The sequence below is a fragment of the Coturnix japonica genome, chromosome Z (assembly GCF_001577835.2).
Source record: "Coturnix japonica isolate 7356 chromosome Z, Coturnix japonica 2.1, whole genome shotgun sequence".
Classification (NCBI taxonomy): Eukaryota; Metazoa; Chordata; class Aves; order Galliformes; family Phasianidae; genus Coturnix; species Coturnix japonica.
Window position 1 is genome coordinate 39,520,456 of NC_029547.1, and position 12,301 is coordinate 39,532,756.

The window sequence follows — 12,301 nt, forward strand, 5'->3', positions numbered from 1 at the left end:
AGACCATCTGTATGAAGAAATCTGAGCAGCATGTGCATGGGGATAGAACTGGATGCTCTTTAAGGTCTTCCCAGCCCAAGCCATTTCATGATTCTATGATTCTACGTTATTTCTCATCCTATATCTTTTGTATTATTATGAGGTTGTCCTGAAAGTAATACCTCATTTATTTCCAAGGAAACAGCAATAGATAAAAAGAGAACAAGAACATTGTTTGATAGAGCAAATTCTCAGCTACCGGACACTATTTTTCAACACAGTCACCACCATTTGCTGTACATTGTTACCAGTAGCAAACAGGAGATGCATGCCATGCTTGTTAAAGTCTGCACCAGTGAGTGGACATGACCCACTGTCACTGCCACTACTGCTGGAGCACCATCCACCGCCTCAGTGTGCTCATGTCCACTGTTTGGTTTCTATAAATGCACAGAAAACATCAGTGAATGTCAGTGGGTGCCATTTCTTTTCTGCACAGATGAATTCAGTGACATACCTTTACTTCATCTGCACTTCTATGTTAATTGCTGTTTTGTCAGACTGACCCTCTGCTGCCACCTGTCACACGGCAACAACATGTAATGGAATATTGGTGGGAAGGTTCAACCTCTCCTGCCGTACCACCAACATCTGCCTCTGATGTTGTGGGCCAACATAATAAAACAGGTGGCATTACTCTCAGGGCAGCCCTTGTACATTGTGGTGAGAATCTGCAGGACTGTCAATAACACTAGTAGCCCCCCAACGCATCAGATAATTTTTAAAATTGAAAAGTACATCCCATTTTTTACCATGCAAAGTATTTTTTTCGTGAACCCTATGCGTATACTTTTGATAACTTAAAATTTTGTATTCAGAATAAATAAATGCTGTGCCTCAAATCTGCCTTCATAACTTGGATTCTTGAAATATAGAAAGAAGTATCCAAGGCAATAATATCCTTCTTATGTGGGTGGACATTCCTGGAAATAATATTCCAGATGGAGTTTGCTCGTCTATTTGCTTACATTTTTGTCACAAATTATAATCAGCTACACAGACAGACATGATCTTTCTCCCAGATTCATAACAAGGGTAAATTCTGCATTTCGTGTCACTCCTAATCTGTAGAGCTGAGAAGGGTCAAAACCTTCAACACCTGAATCTTGCACTGACTCTCTCAGCTTTCGTGTGGGTGCTTGGTAAACCTGAGGATAATATGGGATGGAGAGCTGAATGCTGATGTGGATGAACACACCGTTTCTCCCACTTTCTTGAGATACAGAAAAAGTAAAATAAAATAGCACATAGAGAGGCATTGCTAGCTTTGTGCACAGAGGGAGTCCACTGGCTTTAGGATAACTCTGAAAAGAGAATATTTCTGGGATTACTGACCTCTGCTGATTTTCCTACTGGAGGGCTGAAGTAGGTCACGCAGATCTTTAGGTAAATTCTTAGATGGCTTTAGCATGGTAGGATTTATACTTGCTTTTGGACTGCCACAATATTACCTTCAGCTACTTTAGATTCATCTGTGTTTATTAGCAGGTGACATACCCTTTTAACACTATTTCTGATTTTCACTCAATGAGTACTGGTGAGCCTATAGTGAATAACACTACTACCGGTAGGGTCTAAAAAAGGGACATCTGAGAAGTAATTAAGATATAGAAGAAATTACTGTCTGCCATCTTTGACATCATCTGACTTCTTTCTATATGTTTGTGTTCACACGTCTTCAGTTTCTTGTAATAAAAATCTTGAGTCTGACCCTGCTTGAAATTCAAGATCAGCTGAATTCCACTGAAAAATCCCTCTGCCTTCAAAGAGAAAAAGCTATAATCCCTTGCCTTTATTGCAGTCCACATACAGCACAAAATAATCACTGAAATAACCTGTAGTTTGGAGAGAAATAAAAGCAAAATGCTCTTGAGGATCATGACATACCACACATATTTTAGTGGTTTTATATATATGTATATATCCACATCCTGGAATTGCTGAAAATACAGAAACTTGTGTTGTAATCCTTGGTTTCCTTGCATTACATTTTTTATAGATATAGGCAGTTTACTATGTAGCAGTGCAATCAGAGTTAATCATATTCACCAGTCTTTTCGTATATTTAATGTGATTGTGGCTCAAACATGTTTAATACTAAGCAAGTCCTTCAGGGCTTCATGCTCAAGATGAGTAGTTATGAAAGTTTATAGAACTTATAGAGCTTTATAGAGTAGATGATACTGTGATTTTATAAAGATCTAAGCCAGAAATAAGGTACCATAAAGAATAAGGCAAGTCATTTGACTAAGGTTCAAAATATTAATCAAAATATTTCCATGCATCTGGGAATATTTGTGGAAACTGTACTGGAAAAATATTTGTTCTCTAATGTACTCTTGCTAAAAGCAAACCCAAGAGAAATAGATATTCACACTGTGACATAGGCAGACATAAATGAGGCAATGTTTACTGGCACTGTTAAATGTGAAGAAACTCCAAAAATTTTGCAATAAGTGCATGGACTAAGGAAAGAAAATATGTGTGATACTATTTGCACTGCGACAGCCAATTCAAGATTGACAGGTTATTTGCAGCCTTCCCATGACACAGAAGTGCAAAAGCAAACGTGAAGCCTGTGAATGGTTTTCCTATTCTCAAGTATTACTACAACATAAAATATAAAAGTAAAAAGATGTCTACTAAGTCTACTAGATGAGTCCAAAAGCAAGCAATAACATCCTGTTTCTTAGGACACAGATAGATAGCAATGCTACCAGCAGAAGAGGAGAACTGAAAGGAGTATCTGATTCCACCTGAATATTTTAAGCATAAAGAGGAAAACTACTTTCAAAAGATGTATTTTAATTAATGAGCACGTGTGCTGAAAATGCAAATGACACTGCTGTTACTCAAACTCTGAGGTAGTGCTGCCAATACTGTAGAAAGCAGAAACACGCTTCACTATTTATTTTCAAAATTAGAGTGAAAAATCACTGGAAAGCCCTCAAGAATGTGAAAATGTAGTTTTATGAAGTGTACAATATACATATAGAAAGTGGAAAATTCTGTGAGTATCACTACACTAGAAAAATGTTGACTTCTTTCTGCCCTCTGTGCATCTGAGCAGCAGAGGTGGTGAGTAGGAAACCTGGGGTGCACCACATAAAAGAACAGTAAAGCAGTGAGCATCCTGTGGTGAGTGAGAAGGAAGGCACACCTTACACCTGCACGTCTGAGATGACGTGGCATGTTGCACACTGGAAGGCAGATCAGCAATACTCGTAGCTTTCAGCACAAAAGGAAGAAAGGTGAAGTTACAGTGCCACCAAGACAAGCCTTCCCCAGCCTTTGGCAAAAGGAGCTCACCTGGCAACATGCTAGGATCCAATTTCAAAGTACCTTGTTAACAGGCTGCCAAGGACCAGGGAAATTTGAAGTGCCCAGTTACTCAGAGCTGCCTCATTGCTGACATTTGAATCACTCTAATTAAATGAGACAGGCCAAGAATTTGCACCACTTCTGAAGCAAAGTGATTGCTTCTTGGGGAGAACTAACAGGGCTGAAAAGTCCCTAGTGACTAGTGATTCCTCTGGTCTACTTATGGCAAAAGAATCACTGACTGGCGGAGATTCTAGTGTAAAGCTCCATTAACTGAAGCTGTCACGAGAGAAGTAAACAAATAAACAGAAAAAAAAAACAAAAAACTTTTCATCTTTCCCTTTTGTTCTGTCAAAAATATTTCTGTGTGGAAAAGCAAAAAGCATGTCCACATGGTTATAAGCAATCTAATCTCCATAACAAAATTAAATGGTCTTGAATAGAAGTCACTCAAATGATAGGGTTAATTCAAGCCTGGTCTAATTAGTCATATAAATGAGATTATATGTAAGTGAAAATACAAGCAAAAAACTACACTGCCTGGTCTTCTGCAGAGCCAAGGCCAGGAACAGTATAAAATCTTGGACAAAGATTTTTAAATAGGGCCTAACTCGGATCACTACCACTTTTCCTGCCATCTCCCTTTTCTGTTTCATTTGTCATACCCCAAGGTGAGAGATATGTAAAGAAAACAGTGGGATGGTTTTTGGCAGTCATTTCTTATATAAATCTGAGACTTGGTCTTGCCATTTAAACTTTGTTCGCATTAGTCATCCTACTGACTTTGATGATTTACTTTTGTGAGTCACTCAAGTGACAGCACTATATCTATAAGAAATGTATCTCACTCGGTTTTCAACAGAATGTGTGGAAGTCTTATGTGCTTGACCACCAAAGACAGGCAACGAGGGTAGAGATGATTCTGTGATGTTGTGCTTTGAGGAATTAGGGTGAGAGCAAACATCACATGATGGATTTTTACAGCCATCATAGCAGCTAAGAACAGTAAAATACGTATTAAAATACTGAGCTGGCTCTTCTATTACAGTAATTATCAGTGAGTCATTTGTTGAAGCCACTGTGCTTTGCAAAATAGTTTGTAAATGTGTTCGATTGAAGTGAAAATTGAGTAGTAAACTTAAAGACATTAAGAGCTATAAAAAGTTTGTCACACAGCAATGATTAGCTGAAAGACGAGAAGAAGTCTTTGTTCTGCACAGGGGATCTCTGTGCTACCGTTTTACGGTTATTGTGTGCTAAAGCCATATCTGCTCTGGGCAAGTTAATTATAGCCTTGTGAAAGAACTGAGCATAATTCTTAGTCTCAGACACTCACACTTAAGAGTTAGAGAGGGCCTGGAAAACAGCCTGACCAGACAATAGTGAAAAACATGCTCTTGGTTAAGTAGCAGCTGTTGCATGGACTTAAAACATTTAAAGTAATACAGATGGCTTAATTCAGGCTTTTGCTCCTGAAATTCTCTGTTCAGCTACTTGGCAAATCTGGACGATCATAATATTGTCATAATTCCTAACATGCTCAGATAGCTAAAGATTTGATTCAGTGAGATGAAGGTGGTGCCCTCCTTGCAGATCCCAACTGGACCAAGAAATGTGGGAAACTGGGCCCTCATCTACTGTAGTCAGACACTTTGAAATATTTCTGCCAACAAGCTGCTTGTATAAACTCCTTTTGGATCCAAGACTTCAAAATCCTGCCATACTTTGGCACACACGTCAGGAGGATGGGTAGAAAATGGAAGAAGTTGTAAAATCATCATATCAGAGAAAGAGCCGAAGTGGACTTGCCTTTTATAATGTAGCCATCGGAATATTCAACATGTAAGAAGGATGTCTGTGCTTCACTAATTATTTTAAAGGCAGTTTGTCATTGATTAGACTGGATGCAGTCCTGAAGAACAATCTATGTTATCCTGGATAAATAGGTAGTCACCATGGATTTGTGCAGACATGTTGTATTCATTCTATTCTGAACAACACAGATTCCCTCATAGTGTACCACAGGGAAAAATGCTGCATATTAGCTAACTCAAAGATAGTTCTCTAAAAATAAGTGTGGTGGAGACTTTACACAGTAATAGACGCAGAGCTTTCTTCGTTGTGTTTCATGCAAGAAACAGATGGCAAATGCAAAAAAGACCTGAATATAGTAAGAAAGTTATCTTGGAGAATATGTACTCCAATTAAGTCAGTAAGGCTCAGTAGTCTGTAAATGAAACTATTTCAGGGGTATCTTATCTGCTAATGTCTCTACGTAGGAAATAGAATTAATGTATTATTAATGTATTTTTACAACCCTGCTTTTGTTATTCACCCACAAACACTAGTCCCTCATCAATATCCAGTATAAGTCTTATGTTAGAAGAGGTAGACATAAATAAATTCTGTTGTGAAATTAAAGTGGAACTAGGGAAAAGGAAATCCTGATTTGGTATTCCATATATCCATGTGATTGCCACACTTTAAGTACCTTTTCTGCAGAAAAAAACCTAACTCATTTACAATTTCAGAGCTGCTGCTAACACAAATCACAGCAACCCAGGAAAACATTAAGTTTGACTGTAATCCTGCTTTTACATTGAGCTGTCTGAAACACAGGGCTAAGGTCTGAAATAATGTGGTATGTCAAGTGATTATTTAAAAAGCTTGAAGTGCTTGTTGGTGGCAAGCTGGTTGTGCCTGGGATTGCTAATTGTCCAGTATACCAGTAAAAAATCATAATGTTAGAGCATCTTGAGAAATGATCTAACTGAGCAGTAGCAGGCCAAGATGAAATGGGGCAACAGACTGAAAGAACAGAGCTTTTTTCCCGACTATACATTACTGTTACCTACATATGGCACACATCTATGCAAGCTGGTCAACCTCCTTTCTGCACGTGATGAAATCTGTACCTTATCTCTTCTAGTGATGACACGTCCTATTGGAAAAACTTCTTTTACTTTGCTGATATCTTCTGAGATGCCTCTCCTCTTAATCAAACAGAGATGGCAGACAGAATTACAGAGCTGAGAAGAGCTGGTGTTTGCCCAGGGCCAGTACTATTCAATATACTCATCAGTGTCTTGGGTGACAGAATAGAGTGCACTGTCAGCAAGTATGCTGACAACACAAAACTGTGAGGAATGACTGACATGCCAGAAGGCTGTGCTGATTTCCAGGGAGACCTCGATACAATGGAGAGTTGAGTGGGGAGAAATTTGATGAAATACAGCAAGGGCAAGTGTAGGGACTTGCTTCTAAGCAAGAACATCCCCAGGTACAAGTATTAGCTGGGAACTGACATGTTGGAGCATAGGGGAAAGGGACCTGGTGGTCAGCAGGAAGACCCTGAGCCAGCACTGTGCCCTTGTGGCCAAGAAGGGCATGGCATCCTGGGGTGCATTAGGGGTGTGGTTAGTAAGTCAAAACAGGTTCTTCTTCCCCCTACTTTGCCCTGCTGAGACCATATCTGGAGTACTGTGTCCAGTTCTCTGCCCCTCAGTTCAAGAAGGACAAGGAACTTCTTGAGAGAGTCCAGAGTAGAGCCACAAAGATGATGAAGTGAGTAGAGCATATCCCTTATGACATAAGATGCAGCTGAGGGAGCTGCATCTCTTTAGCTTAGAGAAGGAGGAGACTGAGAGGTGATGTCATTAATGTTTATGGTGGGTGTCAGGATGATGGATCTTCTCAGTGACATCTAATGGTAGGACAAGGGACACTGGGTGCAAGATGGAATACAGAAGGTTCCATATAAATATGAGAAAGAAAAATTCTTCATGGTAAGGGTAACAGAACACAGGAATGGGCTGCACAGGGAGGTTGTGGGTTCTCCTCTGGAGACATTCAAAACTCACCTGGATTCTTTCCTGTGTAATCTAATCTAGGTGTTCTTGGTCCAGCAGTGGGATTGGACTAGAAGATCTTTTCAGGTCCCTTCCAGTTCCTGAAATTCTGTGATTCTGTGATTGTGTAATTGGTGAAAATAAGCCTTGAATCCTTCTCCATAGTCACTGGAAGTTCTAAGGAGAAGGACATGCTTTTAATTAGACTTTTCTTGTGCTTGGTTCAAAATGTGTTAGAAGACAAATGTAATTCCTTTGGTATGGATTATTTTCTCAAAAATAAGCCCTTTCCCTTTACTTTCAACTGTGTCTATAAAAGGCATTACAGAGAATCTTGAGCTATTTAAGTGAGCTTAGGAAGACAATTTTATTCAAAAATGAGCTAAGTGGTGGTTGCTGCAGCTGTAGTCCTGCTAATGTACCTAACCTAAAGACTGCTTGGGATGTTTAGCTATATGTGAATGTCATCAAGAAGAATTAGCATACTAAGTTCCCGTCAAAGTTAAATATTATTCTCCACAAAAATCTTCTCTCAAACATTCTTATGGAGGTGGTGTTAGTTCCAGTGGTAAGTAGCAGGAATATAATAAAGAGATTAATAACACTTCTCATCGAAATTGCCAAAATGCAATTTTTGTTTACTTTTTCCTCAGATATTATTGTTAGTGTAAAATCTGTTCCCTTAGAGAACAAAGAAAACAATAGAACCAGTAAAAAGAAAGTTTTAAAATGGGTTTAATAAGACCATTTTCCCAGCTGTCATTCACATCCCAACCATCATGTGACCTGCTAGCACAGTTTTTGATCTGGTTTTCTAGGGAAAATTTGGGATTAATCAGGCAGCTATTGATGGGCAGTTGTGTGGCTTGAGAGCTGGCAGAAGCCCACTCCTACCCACAAGCTGCTGCTTGGGAACAGGCTGGGAATCAGTCAATAGGTGATGAGCAATTGTATTATCACTTGTTTTGTTTTGCTTTGCTTTGCTTTAGTAAATAGATTTTATCTCAGCCTATGAGTTCTTTTTTTCTGATTCTTTTTCCCCATCCCATTGGAAGTGGGAAGTAATCCAAGGGCTGTGTGGTTTTTAAACCACAAGTTAAAGCCAGTCTGAAGTACACACACTCAATGAACAGTGAATTGGGCCTGGTATGAGTTCATAAGGCTAACAAAAAGGAGTTCTGCTGCTCTATCCCCTCCAGCACAGCAAGAAGTTAAACAGGGACTTAGGAAAAAGAAGTTGGAACTTTCAACCTAAACCTGTCTGACAGGCAACTTTGGAAATGTGTCTGTATTTTATTAGAAGATTTGTTAAATCAGACACATTCCTGCAGAATGTTCTGTTTTGGTCAATCAGTATTTCAGGATGGGCACAATGTTCCCCTGGAAAATTCCTGACTGGCTTCTCTGACTGTAAGCTGCAGGTTAACATCACACCGCACTGCATTTATCCTCTAGTGCTTTGCACTCAAAATACACTGCACTGATGACTGCTACTTTGAAGAGATGCTAAGCTCTGCTGTGCCTATCAAGGCCAAAGGCAGTGAACAAAATAGGGAAAGACTTCAGGCCCTGGCCACTAGATACTAAAGGTATACTCTGTAGACAGATAGAGAGACTAAGTGCTTCCCACATACTGAAGTACCTCAAAAATACTAATAATTATGAGTAACATTGCTCACAGTGGTTCCTCGCACACACACCCTCTCTTGGTTTGTGATTTAATAGTATAAACTGTGGGCATTAGAACTGCTGAATTAGGAAAGTAAAGCCACTGAAAACATTATACAGGCTAAAGAGATGATAATCCTCTCATTCTCTGCTTTCTATATTCTTTCTTCTCATTGAAAAACAACTCCTCTAAAAAGGTGTATGCTATATATTTTAAAAGCTATTGCTAATGGTTTTCATCATTGTCTTTTTGAGAATAGCAAGAAAGTTCTGCTTGATCTGACAAACTGAACATATTCTCAGGCCCTGTATTTCAAAGCAAGATTTGACACACAGGTAACTCAGGAGAGAATGAACTTGTCACACTTGTTTTTCTTTTGGTTTAACTGATTCATTTATTTTCTTTTAAGATACTGTAGTCACTTTAGTGACTCTCATGCACTTTTCTGCATCTGTGACTCATGATGCAGGCTGGATCTGAGACCGGCCAAGCCACAAAGTTCAAGTACAGATGCTTGTTTTTCCAAGGTATGACAAAGTTCAGATTCTACATTTCAGTTTTGAACCATTTCAGTAATGTGCAAGAATTCAGTTCCTAGATAAGAAGCTTGACACTCTTCTCTCTCCCTTCCATTCTCACCCCTTTGGAAGTTATCTCACTGATTGTGTTAGACAGGATTGAAAGAATGAAAAAGCCATTGCTGTTACATTGTTACATTGTCTTTTTTTCTGGGAGGAAAGAGAGGAGGAATGGAAATCCTCTACTGCTCGACAGTATTTCCCACACTTGCAGTCACCCGTGGCTAACAAGTTATTTGTATTCCAACTTATTATTAGTCTGTGTATTATCTGAGTGCCTCACAGGTAATGTCAGTGGCAACAACAAAATCCCTAGTGGACTCACTGCTAGACAGAGGATTTTCTGGCTTTTCTTTTTCAAGTCAGATATCTCCTATGCTGGGAAGAGAGGAAGTTGTTAGAGTTCAGCAATTAAAGCATATGTTGGAAATTAAACATATAATAAAAATGCTCTCTCATTTTAGAGAGTTGCTCTGGTTCCTGAAGATCATCAGTCTCAAAGCTTTGTCTTCTTTTCCACTGAGGTAAGAATATGGATGAATATTGATGGAGAATAGTTTGTTATAGCTCTCAGGTGCTTTTTAGGGGCATCAAGAACAATGTTATCCAGAAGCACACAGCTGTAGCCACCCATCAGCAGTTTTTGATACAATTTCAGCACACAGTGGAGGAATACCTCCTTACACCATAATTGTTCCAGTGCTTTCTCTTCAGCAAGAATTATAGAATCATAGAATCAAGACCTGGAGTACAGCAAATGTAACATTTCCTTCTTCTGCTGTTCTTTATTTTCAAGTTCTATAGAGATCAGTATAAACTCAAGATATTTGTATGAGACTTGCTGCCCACCTATCTTTGAGTAATTTGACCCTAGAAACATCAAAAGTAGTAACCTTCTTACAGAAAAGAGGTTTTGGATAAAGAACAGGAGGTGTGAGCTGAGATCAGAGAGAAGAGCTACTCTGAAGTTTAACTGAAAGGTACCTAGCTCTCCATCCAAGCTAAAATGCTAGGAGATGTATGCATTCTGCATACCTTTCAAAGACACCTAAAGCACCTCATCCAGATTCAGTGGGACAGATGGGCTAGTCACTTACGAAACATGCAAGTGCTTCCTTCCTTCCTTTCTCCTCCTTCCTTCCTTGGCCCTTCCTTCCTTCTTCCCTTCCTTCCTTCCTTCCTTCCTTCCTTTCCTTCCTTCCTTCCTTCCATTCCTTCCTTCTCCTTCTTCCTTCTCCTTCTTCCTTCCTTCCGTCTTCCTTCCTTCCTCCTCCTTCCTTCCTTCCTTCCCTCCTCCTTCCTTCCTTCCTTCTCCTTCTTCTTCCTCCTTCCTTCCTTCCTTCCTTCCCTTCCTTTCCTTTCCTTTCTACTTCCTTTGCTTCCTTTCTTTTATACTTCCCCTTCCTGTCCTTCCTTCCTTCCTTCCTTCTTCCTCTCCTTCCTTCTCCTTCCTTCCTTCTCTTCCTTCCTTCCTTCCTTCCTTCCCTTCCTTCCTTCCTTCCTTCCTTCCTTCCTTCCTTCCTTCCTTCCTTCCTCTCTTTCTCCCTCCTTCCTTCCTTCCTTCCTTAATCCCTTCCTTCCTTCTTCCTTCTCTTCCTTCCTTCCTTCCTTCCTTTCCTTCGCCTTCCTTCGTCTCGCTTTCTTCCTTCCTTCCTTCCTTCCTTCCTTCCTTCCTTCCTTCCTTCCTTTTTTGCATGTAGTTCTGTAATACTCATTGCAATCATTTCTCTCAAAAATCAAGCACCTACTGTATTCTTCTTTCAAACTATGTAATGAATTTCTTCAAGTGTATGTTCTTTTCCACAAGCTGTTGGGAAAAAGTAAAAATAAAAAAAACCCATGGCACTATAAATCTTAGTCCTAGTACATAAAAACAGAAGCATCGATAATCGTGGGGGTTTAAAAGAGAAAAAGTGGATCTGTGTGGAACTGCCTTGAAACATAACTTGGATGTTATGATCAGGAGAGTGATTGAACTTTAAACAACTCAATTAAAATAAGCTTAATTTAGGAAAGGGCTACAGACCATGATATAATTTCCATTTAACATTAAGAGAGTTCTACCAACTAGTTCATATTGGCAAAATTAGCACCAGTAAGATGAAGAATTATGAAGAATCCAAAGTCTAATAAAAGTACTATAGAGATCTGCAAATGGAAACTCCAATAATAGCATTGCTGCTTCAGTGTAAAATCACAGTATAAACTATTATGTTCAGTATGCTCATGACCCACATCAGCAAAAGAATCTTGCAGTAAAAGGAGGTCAGTAACTCTGATGTACAGCTGACGTGACCTATAGGCAATCTTCAGAAAGAAAAAAGAGCGTAGTGAAGTAGCAAATTCATGGCAGTAAAACAAAGAAACAAACATAGAAGGATCATGAGTAAACAGAGGTTATGGAGGTCAGCAGTGATGCCAGAAGGCAAATTAACTGGAGTGGACTAGGTGAGACTGACAAATGATACTGCTTTGGGCAAGTTACAGAAAACAGCCTAACCATGAGAACTAGTCCAATTTTTTGAGTGCAGAAAGCCTGGAGTGAAAACATCTAAAATGTACTGTAGAATACCCATATGAAACAAACTGGAAGGCAGACAAACACTTGGGGTGTTTAACAGACAACCCACCCTGAGATGTGACTTGATTATTTAGTTTTTAGTTAAATTTTCTCAGAGTGGATATTCTTTCCATATTCAGTTCTCATAGCTGTGTTTCATGACTGAAATTCACTCATTTTATCCAAATCATAAATCTTGCTCATAACTTCCTGTAATTTAAAATGAGTAGGCATTCTGAAAAACAACAACAACAAAAACTCCACACTGGAGGGAACTTACAGAATA